This window comes from Miscanthus floridulus, chromosome 9 (assembly GCF_019320115.1).
Source record: "Miscanthus floridulus cultivar M001 chromosome 9, ASM1932011v1, whole genome shotgun sequence".
Classification (NCBI taxonomy): domain Eukaryota; kingdom Viridiplantae; phylum Streptophyta; class Magnoliopsida; order Poales; family Poaceae; genus Miscanthus; species Miscanthus floridulus.
The window spans coordinates 111247509-111261931 of record NC_089588.1 but is presented as its reverse complement, the minus strand read 5'-3'; the positions used below and the strand labels follow the sequence as shown (position 1 = coordinate 111261931).

Below are 14423 nucleotides of genomic sequence, written 5' to 3'. Positions count from 1 at the left end.
TCACCCTGCTGCCTGGCGCCGCACCAGCCCTTCCAGTTCCAAACTTCGCCCAGCCCCGGCGCGACACTCATAACTCGCTACGAGGATATTATATGTAAATGCCTCAGCCTCTACAGACCGCCCTCCCGTGCCGCCTTGCAGGCGCAATCCCGCCGGCAGCCACCGCGCCCCTTCAGGGCTCCGGCCACTTCCGGTCAACTCCGGTCGCGTATTTTCCGAGGCGATGGAGTATAGGATGAGGGAGGCTGCTGCTGATGCTCTCATCCGAAGCTGCCGCTGCCTCCGCCGGACCTCCGATCTCCGCCTCATTCTCTCTCCGGTCTCGCGCTCCAGCTCCGCCGCGAGAGAGGGCACCAGGTTAGCTCCTGCTCTTGGCGTCTTCTGCTGCACCCGATTTCATAAGGGACCTGGAAAAACTAAAAAAAAAAATTAGCATCCCTGCAACAGTTCCCAATTTGTTCCCCACTTGTGATGCTGCTTCCTTTCTGCTGCAGTGCGAGTATATCGGTTATACTACTATATTACAATTATGACAACCCTACATTCCCAGCACAATGGTTACTGGTTGTCTGGTTGCATTGCATCATTGGATCGGGTTAATCGATCACTTCCCACTTGTTGGCGCTAATTTGGCTTCTTATGTTTTGCTTCAATGAGAGCTTGGACCAGTAGGATTGCTCAATTTATGATCAGAAGCCCATCAAACTCACAGAAACGTAATAACAATACAGAAATGCTCCAACAAGTCAAATTTAAAATTGAAAACAAAAACATCAGCACTATTTGTTTTACACAAATATTTGTAGGACAAAACGTTTGCTGAGTTTACTCATTCATACACCATATGACATAGGTTTCGCTCATTCATACACTTTACATAGAGGACACATGGATCGGCTGTTATTCAAACATAGTAATGGCATAATCAGACAATTGCAAGGACTACAGTTACAAGAGCTGTTTCAACGTTCATCACTCATAGTACTCGTCAACTACTATTGTGGGTTTCTTCCGATGCATGCTTACTGAACTTCTGACATTAGACACTTTTTCCTTAGTAGCATCAGAAGCCTGGTTGCTGACTCTTAGATAAACTTGTTGAAGACTTGCAAGGTTTTCCAAACCGTAAGCACCTTCGCATAACCTGAACTGAAGTTCAAGTCTTTGAAGTTCTGGCATTGACCCTTCTAGGAAGCTCATCAACGGTATCACCGGTGTCGACAGTCTTAGCTGTTTACAACTGACAAATCCACCAGCCGGTACAAAGATCTTGCCTCCTGAATGCATTTTATTCTTCTGTAGAATCTCCACAGCACTGCTATCATTTCCTTTCACATTGATTGAAAATGTAAGAGAAAACAACTTAGAGAGCTGGGAAAGAACTTGCAAACCATCTGTCTGCAGTGAAGTTAAGTTAACTTCTCGAGAGTCTCCAGCTCCTTTATCCATCTGGGCACACGAAGCAACTTGCCAGAAAGATCAAGTGAGAGAATGTATTTTGGTGGAGTGGATAAATCATCCATGGAATCAAGAAAGCCCGTGAAGCCATCATCAATTGCAAGAGACTTAAGGGAGTAGCCAGTTAGGCGCTCAATAGCAGGCAATAACTCGTTGATTGTATGGAAGCCTCTTAGGTTGTAGATGCTTAATTTCTTCAATCTGGTGAGGCTCTGCATGCTTCCAAGGTCTGGAGTTGAACCCCTATTAATCTCAATCCCTGATAGGGTCTGTAACGCTGTCATCTTTGCAATTTCTTCAGTGAATCTCAAGGAAAGACGTGTGGATTTGTTGCCACCAAGCAGATGGACCATTTTTTGGAGACGCCCAATGGATGAAGGCAACTCTGTCACATTTGTCTCCCTAACATCCAGTGTCTCCAAATATTGGAGTTTTCCAATTTCTGATGGGAGCTTCTTGATGTACATATTGCGTAGGCTCAGGTACTTCAGTTGGAACATCTTAAAAATTTTCTTCAGCTGATTGGTATTTAAGTTCTTGCAACCTTCTAGATCCAACACTTGCAATATAACAGACTTGAATGAATAAGAAGGCAGATGATGCAAATTCTCAAACACTGTTAGCGATCGGACATGTGACAAGTTCATGTTCTCTATTTTCTCTTTAATATCATCAGGATTGCTGTTGTGAAGAGAAAGCCGGCGGACTTTATTGCTTGGTGTTGCTGTGAGCCAGTGACCTCCAATAACAGTGATAAAATTCTCTTCGCTTGACTTGGAGACAATATATTCAAGGATCATATCATGAACTTGGCAAGCCTTCACCTTGCCATTGGTGCTATGTTCCACTGCCCGGACTATATTTCTGCCTATGAGCTCACTGAAACTGTCCTCAGCAACTTCCTCTACTGTTTTCCCATCCTTCTCAGCAATGAAACCTTCAGATATCCATCTCCTGATTAATCGCTTCCTGTTGATGCTGCAACCTTTCGGGAATATGCTCAAGTATAACAAACAATTCTTCAGATCGGCAGGCAAATCATTGTAGCAGAGATTAAGAATTTGTGTTACGCCCTCAGGACTAAGATTCTTATCCAAGTCTGAATTTAGAGAGTCTTTCACTGTTTCCCAATGGCTTTTTTCTGTCAGATCTCTTCTGGCTAGGAGCCCTGCCACTGCAACTATTGCCAAAGGTAGACTGCCACATTTCTTTACAATTTCATCCTTGGTTTCTTGGAATTCTTCTGGCTTTGGATCAGTAACTGTTTCAAAGAACAACTGTTTGGATGCCACATGAGGGAGTGGCTCAAGCATGCAGATATGTTCTTGATGATGGCAGCAGGCATTTGCTACAGACTTGAACCTTGTAGTCACCACTATGCTACTTCCCTTTTGATTTCTGGGCAAAGATTCCCAAATTTTTTTCCATGACGGTACGGACCATACATCATCTATAAAGAGAAAGTAACTGCGAAAGGAAAAAAAAACAGATACTATTAGTGGGGTTCTAACAACATGATCGGATATTTGTCTGAATATTAGCATAACTGCATAATCAATACCACTCCTTGAACTGATTATTATCAATACCTTTTGTAATAACAGTTAGCGGATAGCCAACAACTGAAACGAAAATTGAAGTGATTTGTATTGCAGCTGATAGATTACATTTTGAATGAATGATTATGGAAAATTTAAAATAGTTTATTGGTCTGTCATTAATTAAGTCAGTGTATGAGTACAGTGCTCACCTCTTATGTTCCAGCTGTGCTTTGAGCTTATCCTTGAGCTGTTTCTCACCCCATCTTTCGATTCCGTCGGAGCGGCCCTCTGAGGTGCCAGTGCCGCCTCTGCGCTCGGGATCCTGCTGCGGCATGACCTGCTCGAGAATGCCTCTCAGCAGCGACTCCAGGTTCAGTTTCTGCGAAGCCTGCACCCATGCCCGGGAATCAAACTTCTCCCCAAACCTGCGTTGCAGTGCCAGCGCCATCGTCGTCTTACCGAGGCCACCAAATCCGACGATGGCGAGAATCCTCATGTCACTGTCTGACTCGATCAGCCACCGCCCACGCTCAGCAATGGCATCCTCCTGTTCCACTGGCTCCATTATACCGATGAGCTGCGGCGCAAAAGGTTGCAGGTGATCGGTGGCATACTGGCGAACTGGCCCACCCTGCTTGTTGCCCTGGATGGGCCTTGGGTCCTCATTGGGATCCTTCACGCCGTACCTCGTGCGGCGTTCACCGACTTCATGTGAGTGGTTCTTGAGGTCTTTGATCTTGGAGGCGATGCCCCGGCGCGCCCAGAGCGTGGTCATGGTGTACCACGCTTGGCGGAGGGTGACAAGGAGGCCCTCGCCGCGGGGCTGGCGGCCAAGACGGTGCGCAAAATCGTCGACGCAGTCCTCGATGTCGTAGGCGACATCACGGACCTGCTCGATCCAGTCCTTAGTTTGCTCGTCGTGGGTGGCCCCGGCTGCAGCTGCCCTGCCGAGCTTCCGGAGGAAGGCGTACATGCTGGCGAGCTCGTTGTTCATGTACTGAATCTCGCTGCGGACGCTGCTGATGAGCGTGTACTCCTGGGCGAGGAGGCTGCCGAGCTTCCCGATCAAGGATCTCATGGCACTCTCGGAGGCAGCCACGGCGAGCTCCATGCTCGCTCGGTTTTGGCTGATCTCACTTCAGCAGCGTCTAGATGTCTTCTCTTTATCTTGGCTGTCACCTAAGGTACTCAACTTCACAGGATTCCTAATAGAAAAGGCGCCATGATTAGTTGCTAAGAGCAGAAATTTCAAGGCAACAATTCTTGGCACAGAGGAAGAAGTCAAACATGTGAAGAATGTGCGTGGATTCTTTTGTATGCTGAAAATGAATAAAATTGGAAAGAAAATTAATGATTTTACTCTTTGTCAGCTTACCTCTGTTGCAACTTGCAACTAGAATCTGGTCAGCTGCAATGTTGCACAAATTGGCGTGTCAAAGCCAGGATCCATGGCATAATCTTGGTTTCTGGAGCCATTATAGAAATAAAATCGCTCTTGGAGTGGGCGTCGCCCGCGGAAGACCCCTTGCCAACCGGCTTGCCGGCGCCCGGCGGCAGTGAAGCAGATCGACGAGGGAAGTCCGCTGGCGTGCGCTCCACATCTGTTCAGCTAGTGAATTACGGAGTAGTTGGGAGTGGTTCTGCAGGTACTAGATCTGAGCACGGGAGAAACGTGGAGAGATTTTCTAGGGGCAACAGCCATCGGCAGAGAACAGAGCTTTACTCTCGGTGGAGAACCCCCTCTACTTCCGGTTCTCCACCCGGGAGCAAGCATCCGGGACTAAAGGGGTCCTTTAGTCCCGGGTCAGGAACCGGGACTAAAGGAAGACCTTTAGTCCCGGTAGGTAACATCAACCGGGACTAAAGGTGCCTCCTGACATGCCACGATGGCCGGCATCTTTAGTCCCGATTGGTAATACGAATCGGGACTAAAGGTTTTTTCTTTTTTCTTTTTTTTTATTTTTTTGTTTTCTTTTCAAAATAGGTTTTCGAAGTCGTATTGTACGCTGTTAATTATATATTTATACGCGCGTATAGTTTGTTTCGGTTCAAGCACAATGAACGTATTAAATCACACAATTCAAGCATAGAAATATATATATATATATATATATATAGAACTACTATCCTGTAGCTGGCTACAGAATAACTTATTCTGTAGCCACTTTGAGTTACGATAATTACTATGTTATTTTACGAGATTATAGTAACTCCTTACTAAGTGGTTTAATATAACGTTATGGTAAATATCCCCATGTGTTATAGTAACCCAACTATCGTAAATATGTATTTATATTATGGTAAATTAGTATATAAAATTATAGTAAATGGAGGTGGCTACAGAATAACTTATTTTGTAGCCGGCTACTGAATAGCCTCTCCCTATATATATATATATATATATATATATATATATATATATATATATATATATATATATATATATATATATATATATACATGCATGCATGCATATGTGTATTTTATATTATATTATTTCATGTGCATATATTACAAAAAAGATTGCATTACAGTTGTTGTGATATAACAAGTTCCTTCTTATCCTCTAGCTTGGCTTCCATGGCAGTGTTGGGTCAAAGTAGAACTCACTCTTGGAATCGATGACCTGCTCATTAAAAAATCCGGCTATAGACTCTTGAATTGCTTTGATTTGGTTTTGCCGTATGACCTTTTCCTCCAACCTCAAGTCTACATGTTTGAATTAAAGGAAAATAAATTAATATATATATATATATAAAGACATAGTAACACAATCAATAATAATAATTAAATGAATATATAGTGTATTTTTAACGTACTTTGAGTCTCTCTGTAGGAGTTCTTTGGGAGACCACCTTGATAAACTTGCAAATATAGTAACCACAGTTGTTGTTCCCCGGTTCCTGCCTCAGACACCACTTTACGAGAAAAAGATTTGTCATCCAATCTGGTGATCCGGTGAAAGCTATATGTTTAATTAATAAAGATGATGCGATTTAGGGGACTTACTTTCAAAGGGATTACTTTCAGTGGCGCTTTGCATTTTTCCCATGTGTTGCTTCTCAATAAAGGTTTTTCAAACACTGTCCAATAAAAAATTTGCCACGTCATCAGATATAGTTAATTATCATATTTGTGTGTATATATAGTTGCTAGAGATACCGAAATTACCTCTGGATAATATCTATCATATCTTGGTAGTCTTGTTCTGGTTTTCTCATCGAGTCATAGATTATCAAGTGACTTTTCACCAGATCGATGTCCATCAATATCCAGTGATTGCTGCATGTGTTTATAGGATATAACGCATAACACTTATTAATTAACTAGAATCAACATATGAGCCATTAAGGATGATCGACATTATTAACACTCACTTGAAGTTGTAGGGAAAGAGTATATCCTTCTTGTGGTGTTGGTTCACTAAGAAGTTCATGAGGTTACTCTCTGACTCAGACTTCCAATTAGTCTTTGGAGTAACTGGGTCTTTGAATACTATATGGGGATCAACAAAACCAATTTCATTGCAGCCTTCCTTTCTGAGCTCTGTCATTGTAAATCTGCATATATATAGTACTTGTTAGGATAATTTATATGCATATACACATATATGATGAGTTTAATAATAGATCGAAAGAATTATTACTTACAGGCAATAGCAGCTAATGATAACTTTATCCAGAGAGGTCAGGTGGCATAGTTGATGAAATTCTGCAAAGTCAACATACATAACATCATCGCCACGGAACCAATGTTCGTCTCTAATTCTGACACCAACGCAGAAGTCTCCACCGGTAGACGCTTGCATGTACCACTTGTTTAGCAGGTACATTTGCGTCCCCAGATCAGATAAGGCTTGAGGGTTGTATAGACTCTGGCCTAGTACAAATTTTTTCTTCCAAATATCAACCTCCGCCGCACTCTCAATGTTTCCATCACCAAACATCCGGTAAAGGTCGAGACCAGTCTCATCAATAAATTCACCAAGGTGATCCAAATCGACATCCGGAGGTATGTTTGCCTAATGCATTAATCCTAAATTCAAACCATATTCATTACCAACAACTAGCGAGGGGACTAATTGGTGCGCTTGTTGTCCGAGTTGGGCAACTCCTTTTCCTGCCCGCTTCTTTTTCTGTGCCGCCTCAATTGACTTGGTGAGAGTGCGGTCATAGTCCATTAACATTGATTTGGACGGCTTACGAGATTCCCGCTGTTGTTGCTGGTAAGAAGCCACCCTTTTTCTTAGAATATCTGGAGCTACGAATAAGTACGGTTTCTCCGGGTTTCTCCTTGCTTCTTGATTCTTTTTAAGTTTGTCATAGAATCTAGACATATCTTTTTTATATGCATCAGTTTCTTCTTTCTTCTCTTCAGATATTATTTTGGGAATAGCCCTTGGTTTTATGGTGGCTTTCTTTGCTGGCGGGGACTGGTTCTTCGTTTGCGGGGCTGGCCTCTTACTAGGCTTCTTGGTAGGCGGGGGCGGGGGAGGCATTGGAGACCTCCTTGGAGGTGGTGGCAGCGGTGTTGGAGACCTCCTTGGAGGTGGCGGTTGCTGCGTTGGAGACCTCCTTGGAGATGGTGTGGATGCAGCCTCGCCTTCCAACACAATGTCATCGTACAGAGCACTATGATGATCTGGCGATTGAACAATTGGATTTAGGTTGGGGGAGGATCTGCTATAAAAAAAGGAATGACATATTTTTATGAGCAGATTGTTAATTATTTAAGCCAATACAAATTAATGATGTAGTGTTTTCATCCGCACGTACCTATGGTGGAGTAGTTCAGGAGGAGGTGGAGCCGACATCCCGGGAATGATGATGTAGCGCTTGCGCCATAGAATGAATGTCTTCTCTGCTTCTCCTAGAGTCTTCTCGCCATCACCTCCAGGAATGTCAAGAGGCAAATCACTAAAACCTTTTTCAGCTTTATCTACCGAGATGGTAGCATATCCTTTTTGGATTATATTCCCATGAATCCTTGGTGTCTTGGTTCGATCGATAGGATTGACAAGACCGATAGCCACCTTGATTGTGGAATTCCTCTTCGGAATGTGTAGCTCACACGATGTACAAGGTTCAGTGACATCATCCACAGGGAAGCGCAGTCTTGTGTCCCCTTGATTTGGTATCTCCGTGGAAGTGCAACTGCTTTTCAACTGAACAAATTGGCTAATGTTGATTCCTGGCTCTGATACCTGCTTGCTTGCACTCACTGCTATTTGCACTTGCCTTCTGATTTCCTCCTGCATTCTCGCTTCAAGGTTTTTTTTCCCGCTCCTGTGCTTCACGCACCGCTTCCTCCAACCTCTGGAGCCGCTGTGCCTCTTCTTCCTTCTTTCTCTGGCGGCTTCTGTAGGAAGGTCTGTCCTGAGGGAATCCATGCTCCCACGAGACACTTCCTTTGCCTCTAGTTCGGCCACCATGTTCAATAGTCCCGATGGCGTATGTCAGCTCATCCTTCTCTCTATTGGGCCTGAACGCACCACTAGCAGTAGCTCTCTGAGCATAAAACAATCTTTCTGCTGCTTCTTGCAGTCTTGTGCCATAAATGCACTTCCCTGTCTCCTGGTCCAGTGTTCCCCCATGAGCGAAAAACCAATTCTTTGCACGTTCTCCCCACTCGAGTGATTCTGGTGTGATACCCTTGGCAAGAAGGTCTGCTTCCATTTTGTTCCACTTCTTAATGGCAGTCGGGTAGCCACCTGATCCCAAGTTATGGTGGTATGTCTTCTATTGGGCATTACGTTGGTTCTTTATCACCCGACTTACACCCTCTTCCCAAGTCTTGTACTATACAAACTCATCCCAATAGGGCCTCTACTTTGAGATTGAGCCCGGGACAGTAAAATCTGGTGCTATGTTCTTCTTGACATACGTCGTGTATAGGTGTTTCTTCCAAGTCTGAAACTGGGTGGCCATCTTCTTCATTGCCCAATCCCTAACTCGCTCCTTCAATTCATCACCATCTATTATATCATCATAACCATCTGTTTGGAGCGTGAAATGTACCAAGACATCTTTCCAAATTAACGTCTTGTCATGATCGGAGACAAAACTGATATGAGGAGCATTGGTCTTCTTCTTCCATTCGTGGTTACTGATCGGGAGCCGGTCCCGTACAAGGTAACCACAGTGGTGCATGAATTTCATTTTATTTGCCCCCCCCCCCCCCCGGTTCGCCTGTATCCACATTGAACTTCGAGATGATGAAGCGGCCCTCCAATGGCTTTTTAGGACCTCGAACATTTTTACTCTTCGTTGTAGTTGTTGATGTCGATCCAGAGGGCTACAAAACATAAACATTATTTTTAATGTCATGAGCACACATAAGACATATGATAATATATATAACTAATAATAAAAAATATATACTTGGCCAATATGTTGTTGCTCATTTTGTTCAAGAGCTAAGTACTGACTCCCGTCATCTGCATCCTCTTGCACGTTATTTTTAGCACCATCATCGCCGGCAACTTGAGTGCCAGTGTTGATCAAATTCATCATCAACTCCTCCTCATCCATGTTTCTCGGGTCGGCCATCTAGCTTCAAAAAACAAAGCCAATATATAGTACGTCCAATCTTTGCTTACATGCGTAAAATCTTCCGCCGTATAAACCCTAAACCCTAAACGAGTAGGTTTTGACGGGTGAAGGTTGGTTTGTATGATAAGAAGAATCAGGAAGCGAGTAGGTTTTGGTGGCGGTCTCACCTGAAACAAAAGGGGGCGTCGCTACGCATTAGGTTTTATTAAACGGAAAATATCGAGCCTCGCTGAAAGAAAGGGGGCATCGTTGCGCGTCAAGGTTCTGAACACACCTCTTCAAAACACACCTCGCATGCCATATCCCTCGCCATCTCCAAACATCGGGAGCATCCTCTTCAAAACCCACCAAAAATGATCGAACGAGGGCGGCGTAACCCTAAACCCTAGGGCGAACGAGGGCGGCGGTGCTCTGCCGTATAAACCCTAAACCCTAGGGCGAACGAGGGTGGCGGTGCTCCGCCGTATAAACCCTAGGGCGAACGAGGGCGGTGGTGCTCCGCCGTATACATAGAAACGCATGGCGCTTATACATAGAAACGCATGGCGCTTATAGATGGCACGTATACACTGGAATTTTTTTCGATCTATTCCTTTGGCGCTTTCTTTCTTATAATAGTTAGCGCGACAGAGAATAATGCCCGTCTGAACGCCGTGTGCGATGTGCCATGAAAATTAGTTAAGTATACGCTTGGGTTTGTGATCGATGCACACATTTGTTGACGTACGTACGTATGCAAGTGACAACCAACAAAGTTTCGCTACTGTATCAAAGCATGCACGTAGGAAAAGAAAACGTGAACAACATGTACGTACGGTTACCATGATCGTGAACTTGCCTAAAACATGTGTTTCATGCATGGAGATGGAATAGGATCGAAGCAAGCACAGCGTACCTCGAGGTGGCCGGCGGTGTGGCTGCGCGTCTGGACGGGGCGAGGGTACCGGCGGTGTGGCCACGCGTCTGGCCGGGGCGGCTAGGCAGCAGCTGGCGTCGCGAGGTCGTCGGCGCGTGGGGTGGCGTGGGGACCGTGGACGCGCGCGAGGCGGTGGCGACAACCGACGTCGGGCGGGGTGGCGGCGGCGTCCTCGGTGTGGCGGGCCGAGTGGCGTGGGTGCAGGGGGAGAGGAATCGGCGAAGAACGCAAGGAAGAAGATGGCACTGGTATATATATGCCATGTCCCTTTACTCCCGGTGCCATCCCCCCACCGGGAGTAAAGGTACTTTACTCCCGGTGCGGGTTACCAACCGGGAGTAAAGGCCCTTTACTCCCGGTTGGTAATACGCACCGGGAGTAAAGGTCTACCTTTACTCCCGGTTGGTAATAAGCACCGGGAGTAAAGGTTTTTTTGGCGGGCCATGAAACTGCAGGCCACCTTTACTCCCGGGTGGGCTTCCAACCCGGGAGTAAAGGTGGGTTGCAGTTTCATTTCCCGCGTGTTTTAAGCAAATTTTTTAATAGAAATGCAATAGTCTTGTTAAATACATAGTTAATTAAATAAAAGGCATAAAATTATTTTGTTAAAAATATGGATTTTCTTTTTCTTTATTGCACATAGTAGGTGCATATTCTAGTTCCCATATTTCATCTATGCGTCCATAATATGTCTGCTTATTCCCATTCGGGTCTGTGGCATCTATGCGGACACCACTGTTTTGGTTGGTACTCCTTTTATCTTGGGCTACTGTGTAGAATATGTTCCCATTTATCTTGTACCCTTTGTGTGACGATATGCCATGATGGTTACATAGCCAATAAATACAGTTGCTCATGGATGCTCTCATCACCTTGACATGTTTTTCGCAACCAATCGCCGAAAGTTTCCATGTGCTTACACGTAATCCAAGCTTCAGTCTTCCCTAGAAACTCGGATCGTAAGAGATCCTTGTGTGTCTCAATATACGGATCTACCAAAGAGGAGTTCTGTAGAACTGTGTAGTGCGCTTTATTGAAATAATCATCATCCGTACCAATATATGTTTTCCTCCCTAGTGTCCCCTTTTCGCTTAGTCTCCCCTCATGTCTCGATTCAGGAACACCAATCGAGTCAAGGTCGGGAATAAAGTCAACACAGAACTCAATGACCTCTTCTATTCCATAGCCCTTGGCAATGCTTCCATCTGGGCGAGCACGGTTGTGAACATATTTCTTCAGGACTCCCATAAATCTCTCTAAGGGGAACATGTTGTATAGGAACATAGGACCGAGAATGAAAATCTCCTTGACTAGGTGAACTAGGAGGTGTGTCATGATATCAAAGAAGGAAGGAGGGAACACCAACTCAAAGCTGACGAGACATTGAACCACATCATTCTGTAGTTTAGCTAGATCAGTTGGATCAATTGCCTTCTGAGAAATTGCATTGAGGAATGCACATAGCTTCACGGTGGCTAGACGTACATTTGGAGGTAGAATTCCTCTTAATGCAACTGGAAGTAATTGCGTCATGAGAACGTGACAGTCATGGGACTTTAAGTTACAGAATTTCTTCTCTGGCACATTTATAATACCCTTTATATTCGAGGAGAATCCAGATGGTACCTTGATGTTGTTTAAGCATTCAAACATGATTTCCTTCTCCTCTTTGCTTAGAGTGTAGCTGGCAGGACGTAAGTAATGGCATCCATCATCTGTCTTCTCTAGATGCAGGTTGTCTCTTTCTCTCAAACAACGTAGGTCCTGTCGTGCTTCAAATATGTCCTTAGGCTTTCCATACACACCCATTAAGCCTAGCAGGTTCACACAAAGATTCTTCGTTAGGTGCATCACGTAGATCGAGCTACGGACCTCTAGGACTTGCCAATAGGGTAGGTCCCAAAATATGGACTTCTTCTTCCACATGGGTGCGTGACCATTAGCGTCGTTCGGAACAGGTTGGCTGCCATGTTCTTTTCCAAAGACGACTTTCACATCATTGACCATATCGAGTACATCCTCACCGGTTCGGTTGCGAGGCTTGGTCAGGTGGTCTGCCTTTCCTTTAAAATGCTTGCCTTTCTTTCTTACGGGGTGATTTGCAGGAAGAAATTGACGATGGCCAAGGTACACGACCTTTCGACATTTTTTCAAGAATACACCTCTAATATCACCGAAGCAGTGTGTGCATGCATTATATCCCTTGTTTGACTGTCTTGAAAGATTACTTAGAGCAGGCCAATCATTGATCGTTACGAACAACAATGCTCATAAATCAAAGTGTTCCTGTTTGTACTCATCCCACACACGTACACCTTCTTTATTCCACAAAATGAGAAGTTCGTCAATAAGTGGTCTCAGGTACACATCGATGTCATTGCCAGGTTGCTTTGGGCCTTGGATGGGCACATGCATCATAATGAACTTCCGCTTTATGCATAACCAAGGAGGAATGTTGTAGATACTTAGAGTAACAGGCCAAGTGCTATGACTACTGTTCTGCTCTCCAAAAGGATTGATACCATCTGTACTTAGCAAACCTTAAGTTTCTTGCGTCATTTGCAAACTTCGGGAATTCTTTGTTGATTGCTCTCCACTGGGACCCATCAGCAGGGTGTCTCAACATATTGTCTACCTTACGGTCTTCTTTGTGCCATCGCAACAATTTTGCATGTTCTTTGTTTCTGAACAGACGTTTCAAGCGTGGTATTATAGGAGCATACCACATAACCTTGGCAGGGATTTTCTTCTGCGGACGTTCGCCCTCAACATCACTAGGGTCATCTCGCCCGATCTTATACCGCGATGCATGGCATACCGGGCATGCATCCAATTTCTCGTACTCTTTGCCACGGTACAGGATGCAGTCATTAGGACATGCATGTATCTTCTCGATTTCTAGCCCTATAGGACAGACAACTTGTTTTGCTTCGTAGGTAGTGGCGGGTAATTCATTGTCCTTCGGAAGCATCTTCTTTTGGATTTTTAGTAACTCTCCAAATCCCTTATCAGATACACCATTCTTTGCCTTTCATTGCAGCAATTCTAGTGTGGTTCCCAACTTTTTCTGCCCTGCATCACAAGTTGGGTACAACAATTTCTTGTGATCTTCTAGCATCCGCTCGAACTTGATCTTCTCCTTTTCACTTTCACATTCTCTTTGTGCGTCACAAATGACCTGACAAAGATCATCAGCCGGATCATCTTCTGCGGCTACCTCTTCTTCAGCTTCTCCCATTGCAGTATCATTGAAGCACGCACCATCAGGAATAATATCATTGTCGTCCCATTGTTCTTCTTCACCTTCTTCCATTACAACACCGGTTTCTCCATGCTTCGTCCAACAAATATAGTTTGACATGAAACCCGACTTGAACAAGTGTGAATGAAGAGTCTTTGAGCAAGGATATTCCACCGTATTCTTACATATGGCACATGGGCAGCACATAAAACCGTCGCGTTTGTTTGCCTCGGCCGCACGTAACAAAGAATGCACGCCGTCAATGAACTCTTGGGAGCGGCGATCAGCATTGTACATCCAATGCCGGCTCATCTGCATTACATGACATAAATACCATATTAAAACCTAGATCATAATTAATTATTTATACAACATGCGTGCCACCACAAAAGGTACAAATTTATGAAAGCATCGCTACAATGTAGACAATCCCAACTACCACTAAAAGAACTAAAGCTAAAATACATTTCAAGAGCACAAGGATTTCGCGACCAATCTCAACTAAAACAGACAGATCCCCTGATTGTGCAACATCTTTGGGCTTCTTCGGCTGGATCACTGCCTCATTAGCCGCCGTATCTGTCTGTTGTGCAAGATATTTTTGCACAAGTTCAACATACTCTTCCTCCCAGTAGAAGCCTGAACATCGTCCACTGCCATCCCACTGAAATTAAAACAAAAAATTAGAACTTTAATCACAACCATCATGAAAATAG

At 44.4% G+C, this 14423-nt stretch overlaps 1 pseudogene; it reads right to left on the bottom strand.

The window, feature by feature from the left end:
- Positions 1-834: 834 nt before the first annotated feature.
- On the bottom strand, positions 835-4612 carry LOC136484112 (disease resistance protein Pik-2-like; annotated as a pseudogene).
- Positions 4613-14423: the final 9811 nt, after the last annotated feature.